General features: G+C 35.3%; 1 protein-coding gene across 2 annotated transcripts in view; it reads right to left on the minus strand.

Moving 5' to 3' along the window:
* The window catches only part of LRP1B (LDL receptor related protein 1B), a 1,892,531-nt gene that overhangs the window by 1,297,372 nt on the left and 580,581 nt on the right, over positions 1-14,578 (minus strand). The window lies entirely within an intron of this gene.

Consider the following 14,578-nt stretch of genomic DNA (forward strand, 5'->3'; position numbering starts at 1 on the left):
AAAATAAGAATCCAAAGCTTGATAACTGGCTAACACTTTCAATGAAAACAAAATTCAAAATAATAATTCTGTAATATGATTCTATTTTTGGAAGGTGTTGATAATTCATTAGCGTATGAAATGAATTCATTAGTTCAATAATTAATTAGTGCATGAAAGACAACAAATTTTTATAGAGAGAAAGCAAGCAAGCATCAGCCTTCTTCGTGTTCTTTTATAATTATATGTAGTAATATTTCAACTGCTCACATCTTTTCATGAGAACTAAATGTGGAAAGGAAGCAATCTCCATTTGGCACACAGGTGCATTTAGGTAAGTATACATTTATACATGTACTTGGTAAGCCAATTACGGATAAATGCTATTTACAAGTTTCCTAAACTGAATCAACTGAGCCCCATAGATAAGTTTACTCTCACCTGAAATTCTAAATTTTAAACAACCAAGTATCGGAATCTCCTACTAAAATGAGGACACCATTAACTGATACTGTCACAAATGGCTACCACTAAATGACTGTCTTAACACTTGAAATCTCTCCTGCTCAACATGGGGTCCATGTGGGCCATCGTCCCTGTTTCTTTTTGTTACAATGCACAGGTCTAAGGGTTTCAGTGCCTAATCACCTGCATTCCTTCATCATCAACTTACTCCATGATTGTTAATGGCATCCCTATCTTCACTTACCATTTGCAAGTAAACAGATTTGATGTTTATTTCCTACCCAGATTTATGATCTAAGAGCTTCAAATGTATGTAAATATTTTTCTTCCTAAATTTTCTCATTTAACACATTATACCTGAAGGTTATAGAAACAAACAATGTTTCAAGAGTGGTTAATGATTCTCTCTCTCTCTCATACACACACGAGAGAGAAGGAAAAAGAGAAAGAGTGAGAGAGAGAGAGAGAGAGAGAGGAGAAGGTTCTAAAACATTTTCTGAATCAGAGGACATAGGGTTAAAAGGAAATTGCAGAGGTAGTCCATCAAGAGGATATCCTCTGAATGCGTGGCCCCATATTTGTTCTTTAAATATTCGTGGGTAATGGATGCAGTGAGAGAGTGTTCAGATGAGGACTGACAGCCAACCAGAGGCTACGAAATGAAAATAAAATTGTGCTCATTTATGAGGGGCTACAATGAAAATTATTTTTAAGCATATGGAAGTTTTTTGTAGGTTCCCATTTCCATTGGAAGATTCATATCGTTCCCTTGTGTATCCAAATATCAAAACATTACCAAGCCTTTTGACAGATCATTTTTACTCTTTTAAAGGCCTTTTAAGAAACTAACCCCATGATAGAAGCATTTGGTAGTTTTTCCGTGGTACTTCAATCTCTCTTGTCGTGAGTGTATTAATTCCAAACTCTAAGACAACCTACATCATCACTCCTGAGGTCTAAATAAGCCACTGTCTTTCCAGCTCAACACACACAGAACAGGGAAACAAATTTGTATACATATAAAAGTTCCAGTCAAGGTCTCATTTGTACTTGCTGCCTATTTCGTACCAGAATTATATGCCCTGAGATAGGGAGCTTTTTACTGGTAGTTGGCAGTTGCCCAGAGGCTGCAAACTAAAAACAGAAGAGGAAATGTTGTACTGCATTTTAATTCCCTTCAGACTTCAAATAGGGCATTTTCCTTTTGGTCCTAAATCCAGTACACTTCAGGGCATGGGGCTGAGAAAGAAAATCTATGACCTCAGGGAGAGAATGTACTTTCAAATGTGTCTGTTTCCCCCCCCCACTTCCTTTTTGTCTTCTGGTGGTTTGATATATCTTTTTTGAACACCAACACTTTCTTTTTGTTTCTAAAATTGGTTTCTAGCATTATGACTTCCTTTTTAAGGCCTGGGTTGTTTTTAACTTTTACACAGCCATCAATTCCTGTGGAGGCTCTCTCACACGGCTGTGCACTTCCCGATCACTTTTGTGAGTCCATCTTCTAACAATTATCTGACTGCTCTATTTTCTCATGCATGACTCTCCTTAGCATCTGCTGGTAACACTTTAAATACTCAGGCTTGACTGAGCAGACCTCTCTGTGACCTGCAGTCCTTCCTCAAATGGGTTCATGTTTTCTAATACACATCTTCTGGAAGCAATCTATTTTCCCAGTAGCTGTGGAATACTTCCCTTTCAACTTTTTATGCACGTAAAGTCTAGCAAAACTTATTATCTGTAAACTCTGCAGTATGGTATTAGTTCATGGCTAAAATAAAAGGTGGCACAGAGGAAATAATGGGGTAATACCTAGACTATTACTGTTGTGTAAACATGTTAGAGCTCAGGGAGAGAAGATTCAAGATTTCTCCTATGAGCTTTTTCTACCCAAGGGAACTGCCATTTCTAGTATTCTCGAAATTGAAGCAATGGTATAAAAAAAAAGTAAATTGGACTGAGATGTAGCATTAAGACTTTTTCAATGCTTTAGTGAAAAACTAAAGCAAGTTAACAGAAATGAAAATGAAATGAAGGATCTTTCCTGGCAAATAAACCACTCCTCAGGCAAAAGTTTGGTACTTTTATACAAGAAAGCAACTTTCCATTAGGGGCAATTTAAGAAATCACCATCTTGAAATTCTTCATGATGGTCCCATGGCCTATAAAGGTTAACGACCCTTCAACAGCATCTATTTTAGCACGTCATCAAATCACATTTGTATTTAAGAAACCCCCTTTACCTGTAAAACCATTTAAGCAGTTCTGAAATATGCTCCTATATCTGCAATTATTATTTACTTTATCAACATTGACAACTGCATAGCCTAAGTTTATATCTCTTACTTATAGAAAATCTACCCACTTGTCATAACCTCACAATAACACAACACATACAAAAATAGAATGCTCAATGTAAATGCAAGATTGTTTAAAATTCAGTGTAATCAGACTTCTTTATAAACAGTAAATGTTGAAAACAGAATTTGTGTTATTGTCCTACATTTGATCCAAAAGCGCAACACTTTAAAATGTTTATTTAAACCATTATTCCATAAATGAGAAAGACTATTTCATAAACAACTAGTTTAATTAATTTTAGCATTTCATCATTCATTGTATAACCTGAGCATTGACTTACATTTTCCCACATTTTTATCTAATGGCTAGAATTTTAGATGTAAAATTTGGTAGTTATGTTTTTCTGAAATTAATTCAGTAGCTTTTCCATTAATAGTAGTTTTTAACCTGTTGTTATTAAATTGACCCTCCTTTCTCTCTAGAGAACAATATAAGCTTGCATGATGAAATTATTTTAAAATGTTTTGTGAATGCTATACCCATCCTAATATAGAATCAATTATTAGGGAAGCAGAAGTAATGAGACACAGATGTTAAACAGCCATATGGCAGAAGTGAAGACAATGGAGGTTATCAATAAAATAATACACTGTTTGCTAGAAATTCATGAGAGGGTCAAGTTTCACATTCAATAATGCCCTAGCACAGCTTTTCTAAATAAATTGCAAAGAAAGCTGACTAGAAGCTCCTCTAGAACTAGAGAAGCTTATTTTGAGACTCATATTAAACAGAGACTTCTTTGACCAACACTATAACAAAATTGATTGTTGATTTAAGAGATAAATTGAAGGAAACATAATATCAATTTTTTTCTTGTGCCATAGAAGAGGAAAGAATGTGAGTAAATTATGAGTCTGATATTTAATTAGAATCAATGAAAATGCACGATTAAAATATCTGTGCCAGAGACCAGGAAATTAAACTGTCAGGAGGACACACATTTTTGAAATAGAAAATCTTCTCACCAATTCTCCCCATACCTATCCTCTTGCAATAATCAATAATTGAGGAAATGATAAATGAGAAAAGAATAGGAAAAAGGAAAAAAAAATCCCTGCTTTTCAAAGGAAACTAGTAAATGATTGTTCCAAAAGTAAGAATTACAAATTGAAATAACTAAGAGCACATGCCTCTTTGTTTAAAACATTTCTTTATCAAAGAACTATTAAAGATTAACTTCTTTGAGTACAGCATGGATTCTTCTGGATGTAATTTGACTTATCAAAATGCTGGAAGTACATATTAGTGAAATGTAATAAAGGAAAATATATGCATTAAGAAAAACTACATATAAAAATTCTGGATAAATCTCAATGGTTTATATGAATTTAAAATAACTAACAAAACAGCAGGGTGTGGAATCATTTATTTGAAGCTATGCAAGTAATTTATTTTTAATACTCAATATCATGAGTAAAGAAAATGAAATAAATAGATTTTATTGGCTTTTGATCCTCTCCATGTGGACAGATACGAATCAAGATTTTAAAAAGGAAAAATGATACTGACTGTTTAATCATTGTTTTATAATGCAAAGAACATTAGTCTAAAGAAAATTAACCTGAATATCAATTTCACATAAAACTGTATAACTTTAGGTAAATCACTTCATCTATTTGAATTTCTGTTTCCTCAATTGTAGAGTATAAATATGTATTGCCATTCTGTGTATTTCACCAGGTTTCAGTGAATTTAAAATCAGATTGTATAGTCACAAGTATTTTCAGAATTATCACATTATGTGAATGTATGATGCTAATTTACTGTTGCTATGAAAAAGAATCAAGCTAAGAGAGAAGAGGTTTTCTGATATATGGAAATATTCCAGGACCTCATTTATCTAGAGAGGGGAGCGGGATTGTGCTAATAGATAAGACAGGCTTCATTCTAGAAATATATACCTTTTCAGACTCCATAACAATCCTCTTGTGGAATTCCACCCATAACACTGTGTCTCATCCACACGAGGGATCCGCTCCCAACCACAAAAACCTGTAGGATAAAAGTTTTCTCCGAACATTGTGTCCTGGGTCCTGAAATCTACTCTTAGTGTTTTATTTTTCTCTCTTGGTCTTTTGTTAAATTTTAATGAGTTATGGCAAAATGTAAATTTGTTTCTATGTCTACCAGACACACATCTGTGCATATATGCGTACATTCATAGGATCCTGATGTCTTTGTGCAAAAAGTCCACACAACCACCATTTGCTTGATATTCTGAGCAAGATTTTTGCAGGCTCCAGTCTTTCAGAGAATTCCAAAGATATTTAGTATCAAACAGCACAAAGGGGAAAATGTATGATATAATAATTTGATATGTCAATCTATCTTTATTATTACTATGTGAGCTTTAGTTCAAAATCTTCCCTCTCTCGCTTCTATAGTAAATGACAAGAATACGATGGTAAAGTGCAAAGCTTTAACTGCTCTTTCCTGGAATCACCACTAAAAAGCCTTTTTAGCTTTTTTAATTCTACCAAATCATCACTCATTATTCTAGCAATCTATTATGACTGAGTTATGAATCATTCAGACTTTGAAAATATGGTTCATTTTAAACACTGAATACAGATGGGCCAGTGATTAATCCACATCTACTCACAAATAGTGTATTTCATCCCTTAGTCTCATAGGTTAGAGAAAAAGACATCCTGAAAAAAAACTTCTTTTTTTTTTTTTTTTTTTTTTGAGACACAGTCTCGCTCTGTCACCCAAGCTGGAGTGCAGCAGTGCAATGATCTTGGCTCACTTTAACCTCCACCTCCTGATTCAAGCAATTCTTGTGCTTTAGCCTCCCAAGTAGCTGGGATTACAAGCATGTGCTACCACTCCGGGCTAATTTTTGTATTTTGAATAGAGACAAGGTTTCCTCATGTTGGCCAGGCTGGTCTTGAACTCATAACCTCAGGTGATCCCCCGGCACTGGCCTCCCAAAATGCTGGGATTACAGGTGTGAGCCACTGTCCCTGGCCGAAAGAAACATTTTATGCGGACAATTGCTCTGGAAATAAGATTTCAGTGTGCAGACATGTATATATTCAATAAGCTACATGCTCTTGGCACTCAAAGTTAAATTATAGAAATAATACACTTGAATAGTTATAAACCTGCAAAAATTTCATCAAATCAGCTGACAAATTATCAATGATTTATGTGGTACCAACATTCCTGAATTGAACACAAACTGTGCATGAATACAAGGAATTTGGTGTACAGAAATAGTGATGACCCAGGAAGTTATTATCATAGATTTAAGGACGTATATAGAACTACAGTGGTGCCGGCTGCTTTTCCAGCATTTAGAGAAACAGGCAACAGAGTTATGATTCAGCTCTTCCTCTGGTCATTTTAATGTGCTTTTAAAAACAGGCATTTTTCTAAGCAATTGATTACATGAGTTATATCCTGTTCATGATCCCACCACTACTTTTGCTATTTCTTGGTTTCTCAATCAAATTCTATGAAAAATTTTATTGTTCCCATTTTGTAATTCCATAGGTATTTCTAAGTTTTCCAAAGATGATAAGGAAGTTTGTGCTCCTATTTTCTAATTCTTCAGATATTTATGACTCTTTTTAAATCCAAGCCTATCAAAATATTTTCTATTTCCAGCTCATAATTCAAGGATGTACAACAGTTGATGGTTGCAGGATTAGACCAGGAGTTTGCACAACTTCCTCGAAAGATTCAGATAGCAAATATTTTAGGCTTTGAAGACCTAAAGGTTCTCTGTTATAACTATTGAATGCTACCATGATAGTGTAAAAGTAGCCATAGATTATATAAAAGTAAATAAGCAAGGTATTGTTCCAATAAAACTGTATTTGTGAATAATAAAATCTAAATTTTATATAATATCGTGTGTAACAAATCTTTTGACCTTTTTCAAGCACTTAAAAATGTAAGAGCATGGGACCTACAAAAGTAAGCCACAGGCCAAATTTAGTTTTCCACGTCCTAGGTTAGGCAAATGCGTTATTGAAATAGAAAGAGCCTTTCACCCAGACAATGTATATTACTATAATCAAAAGCATCCTGGGAAAATAGGTGTTTCCAATAGCTCCTAACTTGAACTAAGCTGCTCAAGTCATGATAATGCCACTTAAATCTTGTTCTGTGCTTAATAGACCATCAATTACCATCAACAATTTATCACATATATTATTTCACTTAATTCCCTTTTCCTATAGATGGAGAATTTGAGATTGAAAATCATTAAGTAATATGCCTAAAGTCACACAATTAAAAACTACTTCACACCTTAAAGAACAAAGAAGACAATGTGAAAATTTAACACATTAGGGAGTATGCAAGTCATTTTTGTTAAAAAACAAAAAAAAAGCATAAAAACATCACACCTTCATATTGACTGACAGATACAATATTGGTGATTTTCAAATATTGTCATCATTAATAGATGCATTTATAAGTGCATTGGAGTGTGTGTTCTAATTTGAGTTTTAAAGAGTAATTCATATATGTTCAATATTTAGCCAATTTAAATTTTTGAATTTTGAAGAGCATAATTTTAATGACAGTTGAATTAGTGAAGAAAAGTGCTTCAAGACTCATAGAAAGCCAGAGACTTTCGTTTTTGAGATGCTCTTGACTTTTTTGAAGGGCAACTTGATTGTAAAATGGTGCTTGGCTTCTGATTTAATTAGTAGTAATTTGGAATTTCTAACCTGTATAACAAATGATTTAGTTAAGGTCTTTAAAAAATGAGACTAAACATTATTACAATAAATACCACATTGTTATGATGAACTTGTGCTATTTTAGGATCACTGAAATATAGTTACCTAGATTCCTTGGATTCCTTATACCTTTTCCAGATTTCCTGTGTTAACATCTCCTGTGCTCATAAACTGCCAGTACTACTCTTATGAAAGCAATATTAAAATGCCATGTCAATAGTGGTGAATCATGCTCTACATTTTTAGTTTGCACAAATAAATATTCAAGAAAACCCTGTTAGTTGACAAAATGAAAATGTATGCAAGACATACTATATAGCTGCTAAAAAATATAACATCAAAAAGAAAACAACATCCAAAATAGCACTTTCATATTCCAAAAGATATCATTCAAGTTAAAATCTTCCCTCCAAACAAGGAGCTTTTTTATAACAAAACATGAATAACAAGTCTACTTACTCCTTAAGTATTAAAAGAAAGTCAATAGGTTATGGAGGAATTATTAAAATTCAAACAATGTCAATTTCCTCAACAAACATTTCCAATAGAGGTTCCAGGTGTTTTACTGTATTTGAATACAGGCATAATCAAGAAAGTGGACTCTGCCATCCAGAAATTCATCTTTTGTTGAGACAGACATGAGATCAGATTTATGTTTTAGTTTTAAACATGCTTTGGAAGAATAAGACAGATGAAATTATTCTGCTTGTAGCTGTCAAGTAAGATGACATTTGAGCTAAGTCTTAAAAACAGTAATTTGGAAAGATCTGTTTAATCTAAACTCTTCATATTCATAGTTAACTACCGCCAAATCCAATGTCCAGCGTGTTCATGAAGTGTTTGTCGTTTGGTGAAAATATCATGTCAAATTTCATCTCTTTTGTCCCCTTTTGCTATGAACATTCACACATACAGATTGAGCACAGTCCTTATAGCTCAATTTTAATTCTCAGTCCTATGTATTCAATAATACACATGTTGTGAGTGTTAGAATTCAAACAAGATCAAGTTGTTATTCTTTGCAATCTATAAACTAGAGTTAACTTGGAGTACGTCTCTGTCTAAAATAAATAAATGTAAACAATATTTTTAAAAAATGTAATCTAATAGAATACATAAATAGATACTTAGAAATGGTCAAATGGAAGTTCATTCTATTCTCCATTATTATTTTTTAATGTGTTTTAAAGCATTTCAAAGAAGTTCTCATGTGAGGAAAGCTAGAAATCTGTAAATTGCTAAATATATATTACATAATATCTGCTATAGGAGGAAAAGTCTCTGGAAATTTTCTGGAAGTTATGGCAGGCATCATGGCAAATTTCTAATAGCTTTGCTCTTTTGGCATTGAGTCAACCCTAAAAGATTATCCCTGCAATATTTCACTTCAAATTATGTAATGTTCTATTCTTTTTTGTGATAAACAAATATGAAATGATGGTGAATAAATCAGACATAAAGCATAGGATTTATGACTAGGTGAACCTTACACCTTTGCAGATTTGAACAATTGCAAGCTTTGCAGATTTGAACAAGTTACTTAACATCTCTCCATCAGTATCTTTATATGTATAATAAATATACTAATGCCAGCTTTCTAACATTATTTTTAAGATTAAATAAAGTAATTTAACTAAAAGAATTAGGGCAGATTTTTGGCACACTATAAGCTTTCTATGATTTTTAATGTCAACCTTCCCATCCTATTAAAATTCACATTTGGAAAGAATATTAAAGATATCTATTCAAATATTTTATTATATTTAACATGAGGTTGTATGGCTAAAAATATGCAGCTTTACTTCTTTTCATATAATGTCTAAGCAAATTAATACCATGACTTTCTGAAATATTATATTTATCTTTATAGTAATGGATTTCTACCATACTTCTGATATAGAAGGTTGTATGCTTTGATTTTTCATCTGACCTTTTTCCTAAATAAAAAGACATCACAAAAATTAGAGCCTCCAAGTATTGCAGGATAATGTGGAATATAATACTGTTAATCATGTAAAGGTCTGGTATTAAAACAGAATTAGCAGCAAATTAGGAAGAGGTAGAACATTTTCAAACTCTGCTCTCTTTCTCTCATTTTTAAGGTAGGCAAGTGTGGATGACCTTTTTTCTATCCCTTCCTACTAATAGAGTTAGAATAGTTCCGTTAAACTAGCTTTACTTTCTTTTAGTGCCTATTTGCAGTCCTATTGAAAATAAGAACTTACATAGAAAAGGTTAAAAGTTCCATATGGTATTCAGGTATTGAAAAAGATTAAGGTAGTTTTTTATGTACTGATAGCAAAAGATTTCCAAACTATCTCATTAAGTGAAAAGAGTAAGATATAGAACAACGTGACAGTTTGCTACTATTTGAGTAAAAACTAAATATATTTATTATCCATATACCCTAAATATACCTGTGAATGATAGAAATCCATTACTATGAAGATAAGCAAATATAAGAACTTGGTAAAATTGGTTGTCTCTTGGAGAGGAATCTGTGTAGTCAGGAAGAATTTGCAGATAATCTTAGTTTCACTGCATACCCTTTTGAACATTTAAATATTATACAAGGCCAATCATGGTGGCCCAGGCCTGTAGTCCCAGCACGTTGGGAGGCCAAGGCTGGAGATCACTTGAGCCCAGAAGTTTGAGGCCAAGATAGCCAACATCCTGAAACTCTGTCTCTACAAAAAATACAAAAAAAAAAATTATTCAGGCATGATAGTATGCACCTGTAGTCCCAGCTTCTCAAGAGGCTGAGGCAGGGGGATTGCTTCAGCCCAGGAGGCTGAGGTTGAGGTTGCAGTGAGCTGAGGTTGTGTCACTGCACTCCAGCCTGGGTGAGAAAGCGACCCTGTCTCAAAAAAAAAAAAAAAAAAAAAAGTTACACCATATAATTTTCTTTCCTTAAAAACAAACACAAGCTGGGTATGGTTGCACACATCTGTAGTCCTAGCTACTGAAAAGGCTGAAGCAGGAGGATTGCTTGAGCCCAGGGATTCAAGGTTACAGTGAACTACAATCACACCACTGCACTTCACCCTGGGTGAAAGAGCAAGATCCTGTCTCTAAAAGAAAAAAGAAAAAAAAAAACAAATACACAGATAAACAAAAACTTATTGAACATGGAGCACAGTAATTTTGAGTGTTTATCATGGGCAAGAAGTCATGGCCTTCCAGGAATACTGAGATGAGGAAGTCCATGGTGCAAGGTCTCATGGGACATAGGGTAATGAGGCAAAATACGCTGATTCTCCTCACAGCTCTTTTCCTTTCTCCCATCCTCCCCAATCCCAACACCATGGAGATAAAGGAGATGAATTGGAAGAGTTCCTTGAGAGTTACTAAAATTTTGGAGTTGATAACATTTTTCTAAAAATCTCTACTGGAATCATGTTTGAACCAGAGCATTGTTAATTTTTTCGTGGTCTTACCCCACGTTTCCATTGATTCTCTAGAAATATTATCAGTGCAGTTGTTGTCTTAGTTTAGGCTATTCCAAGATCATGGAAGATCTAGCAGGAAGATCCTGTTTAGGGTATTAAATAGGTCTAGTCATCATAATTTCAATTATGAAGGCTATAATTTAAATTATCACTTTAAATCAGTTTAAAGAAAGTCTTCTCTTAAGAAATTTACCACTCTTCTTCTTCTTCTTCTCCTCCTCCTTCTCCTCCTTCTTCTTTTTTTAGAGGAGGTGTGTCTCACTATGTTGTGCAGTCAGGTCTTGAACGCCTGGCCTCAAGTGATCCTCCCACCTTGGCCTCCCAAACTGCTAGGATTATAGGTGTGAGCCACTGCATGCAGAGAGAAGTTTACCACTCTTATAAACACAGACTTCTCCACATACTTTCATCTTCCTGTGGGATCCAGCACCACTCAGTTTTCTTATTTTTTTATTTCTTATTTTTTGGGACAGGGTCTCACGTTGTCACTGAGGCTGGAGTGCAGTGGGATGATCACAGCTCACTGCAGTTTTGACCTCCTGGGCTCAAGCAATCCTCCCACCTCAGCCTCCAGGGTAGCTGGGACTACAAATGTGCACCATCACTCCCAGCTAATTTTTGTATTTTTGGTAGAAGTGGTGTTTCACCATGTTTTCTAGGCTGGTCTCAAACTCCTGGGCTCAAGCTATCCTTCTGGCTTGGCCTCCCAAAGTGCTGGGATTTTTAGTGTGAGCCAGCATACAGAGCCAAACCATGTCATTCCCCGTTAAGTGTTTAAATTTATTATCTCCCTTAATTTGCACAACACTAATATGAGGTTTGTACTAGTATCCTCTTTCTACAAGTGAGGACACAAAGCATCAGAGAGATCAAATAACTTGTCCAGATTCACACAGCTAAGAAGAAGCATGTTTGCATTAAGAATCAAAAGCTATAATCCTACACATCAAAATGTATTGCCTTCTTCAACCACAGCGATTAGAAATTCTTCTAGTGGCAGTCTTCCTATAGCCCATCTCATATATTTACTCATGGTCAAATGAATCTTCTCTGTCTCATGACTAGGGCCTCTAGTTTCTAAGCACTTCCACACTGTTGTTTTCTATTATGTTTTATTAGGCTTGTCTACTTCCTTACACAGTTTGGCCCATGGTTTGCATGGTAGGCAAAATAATGGGCCTTCAAAGATGTCCATGTCTTAATGCCCAGAACCTGTGAATATGTTACCTTGGCAAAAGGAACCGTACAGATGAGAGTAAAGCTAAGAGCCTTGAGATGAAAAGATAATTCTGGATTATCCACGTGGGCCCAGTTCAATCACATGAGTCCTTTAAAGCAAAGAAGCAGCCAGGCATGGAGGCTCATGAATGTAATCACAGCGCTTCAGGAGGCCAAAGTGGGAGAACTGCTTGAGCCCAGCAGTTTGAGACAAGCCTGGAAACATAGTGAGAGCCAATCTCTAAATAATAATAGTAATAATAAATAAAGTGAAGAACCTCTCCCAGTTGTGATCATAAAGAGACATGGCAATGGAAGAATTTTAGAGAGATGTGGCATTGATGACTTTGAAGACAAAAAGGCCATGAGAGAAGGAATGAGAGCAGCTTCCAAAAGCTAGAATAGGAAAGGAAACAGATTTCCCCCACATGTTCCATAAAGAAACACAGCCCTGCTAGCACCTTGATTTTAGACTAGTGGAACACGTGTTGAACTTCTGACTTAGCAAAGAGTAAAATTACATATTTGTGTGATATAAGCCATTAAACTTCTGATAATTTGTAACAGTAGCAACAGAAAATGAATACAGTTTATCCGCATGGATCTTGGTGATGCTTCCCTTCACCTCCTCCTAGATCTACCACTCCAGCCCCCAAACCTAGGTAAGTTCTACTCCACACTGACCTTGACACAATTAAACCAGAATCTGCCAAGTTCACACTTCTTATTATGAACATGCTACTATCATCAAGCTTTTCATCACTTGCAGCTGAACCCACTCCCGATAGACTCACTCAGTTAACCTCACCTTGGCAACCCTCTGCTGGGGGAGGCATGTAGGCACCATTTTACAGATGAGGTAACTCATGCTCAGATAGTTGGAATAATTTGCTCATGGTCAAAAAGCTAGTAAGCGGGCAAGCAGAATTGAAACCCTGGGTATCTAATTGCTGATCCTAAGCACAGTGCCTCCCCTTAGAAGTATTTTTTCCTCTGTTCTACTTACCTGCTCTAGCTACATCATGGGTCCCATCTTCTCGTCTCCTCTATTCATCTATTGTTCCACCAATTTCTTCCTCTTCTAAGGATCTTTTGTCGGCTACTCTTATTCAGTGTCTTCAAACCAAATTTATTCAGCCAACCTAAACACGTATTGAGTACCAACTTGTGTGAGGAATTACATATCATTTGCCAGACGTATCAATAATGAATGAGGAAGGAGAAAAGATTCCCTTTCTTAAGCTTACATTTTACTTTTGAAAATGAGCATTGAGGTCTGCAGCACAAAATTTAACAGCGCTCTTTTAATCTTTATCCTCCTTAAATCATCTTCAGCATCTGACACTGCTGACATCCAGGCTAGTTAGAAACTGCCTGCTCCTTCAACATATCCAACACTCTTCTCTTCAGATTCTCTTACTTCTCCAATTATTCTGTTTCTTTCACTGGCTTGTTTCTTTCCTCCTAATACTTAAACAAAGCATTCTTTCATATTGGGTTGTAGATCCTGCTTTCTTCTTTACTTAGTATTGCTCATTGATGTCCAAAGTTCCAGCATCCCTTTTCCTAATGGTTCCCAAATGGAAACCTTCAGTTTTAACATCTTTTGTTGTCTAAGCTGGAATTTCCAGTATTGTCATAGGTAAACATTCATGGTTGTCCAACAAACAGCATAAACCAAATGCATCTAAAACTGTACTCTACCTCTCAAACTGGTTCTTCTCTCAATGTTTTTAATTAGTAGTCTCATTTTCCAGCATGGGCCATGATATCGCAGAGACATATAAATGCATTCCTCTCCCTACACATGCTTTCACCTCTAAAGTCTGTCAGATCAATATCATCCTTACATCCTAATTTCCAATGCTTTGGTGCCAGTTCTCTGCTTCTATTTTTAAAAGCTCTTGCAGCAGCCTGATAATTGGCCTCCCAATTTGCTTTAATTCATTCTTTCCACACTGCAGGCAGAGGTAGTCTTTTAAAAACAGTTATCTGGACATGTTTTTTCCCAGTACAAAACTCTTTGACAGTCCTGTTGCCAACCCAGTGATGTCCTAATTCTTTAGCCTGACATGTAAACTCCTTTACAAGCTGGTCTAAGGTACTTCTCTAGCTGTAACTGTTAGCATTCCCACTTTCACCAGTCCACTTTTCACTCCAATCATCAAAAACTACTCAGCATTTTTCAAGGACAATAGACTCTTACGTCTCTGTGCTTTGGTTCATGTGTTCCGTGCAGCAGGCATGCTTTTTCTCATCTCCTACCTCACCTTCCATGTACCTGTACTTTCATAATCTCCTCAATGATCCCTTCTTTTTAGTGTCTCCTTTTATTCCTTTGGTCTAATTAATCCTGAATCAATTATCTATTTAATTTATTATAGTAAGTGTGGATACAAAGATAAAAGG

The sequence above is a fragment of the Gorilla gorilla genome, chromosome 11 (genome assembly GCF_029281585.2).
Source record: "Gorilla gorilla gorilla isolate KB3781 chromosome 11, NHGRI_mGorGor1-v2.1_pri, whole genome shotgun sequence".
NCBI lineage: Eukaryota > Metazoa > Chordata > Mammalia > Primates > Hominidae > Gorilla > Gorilla gorilla.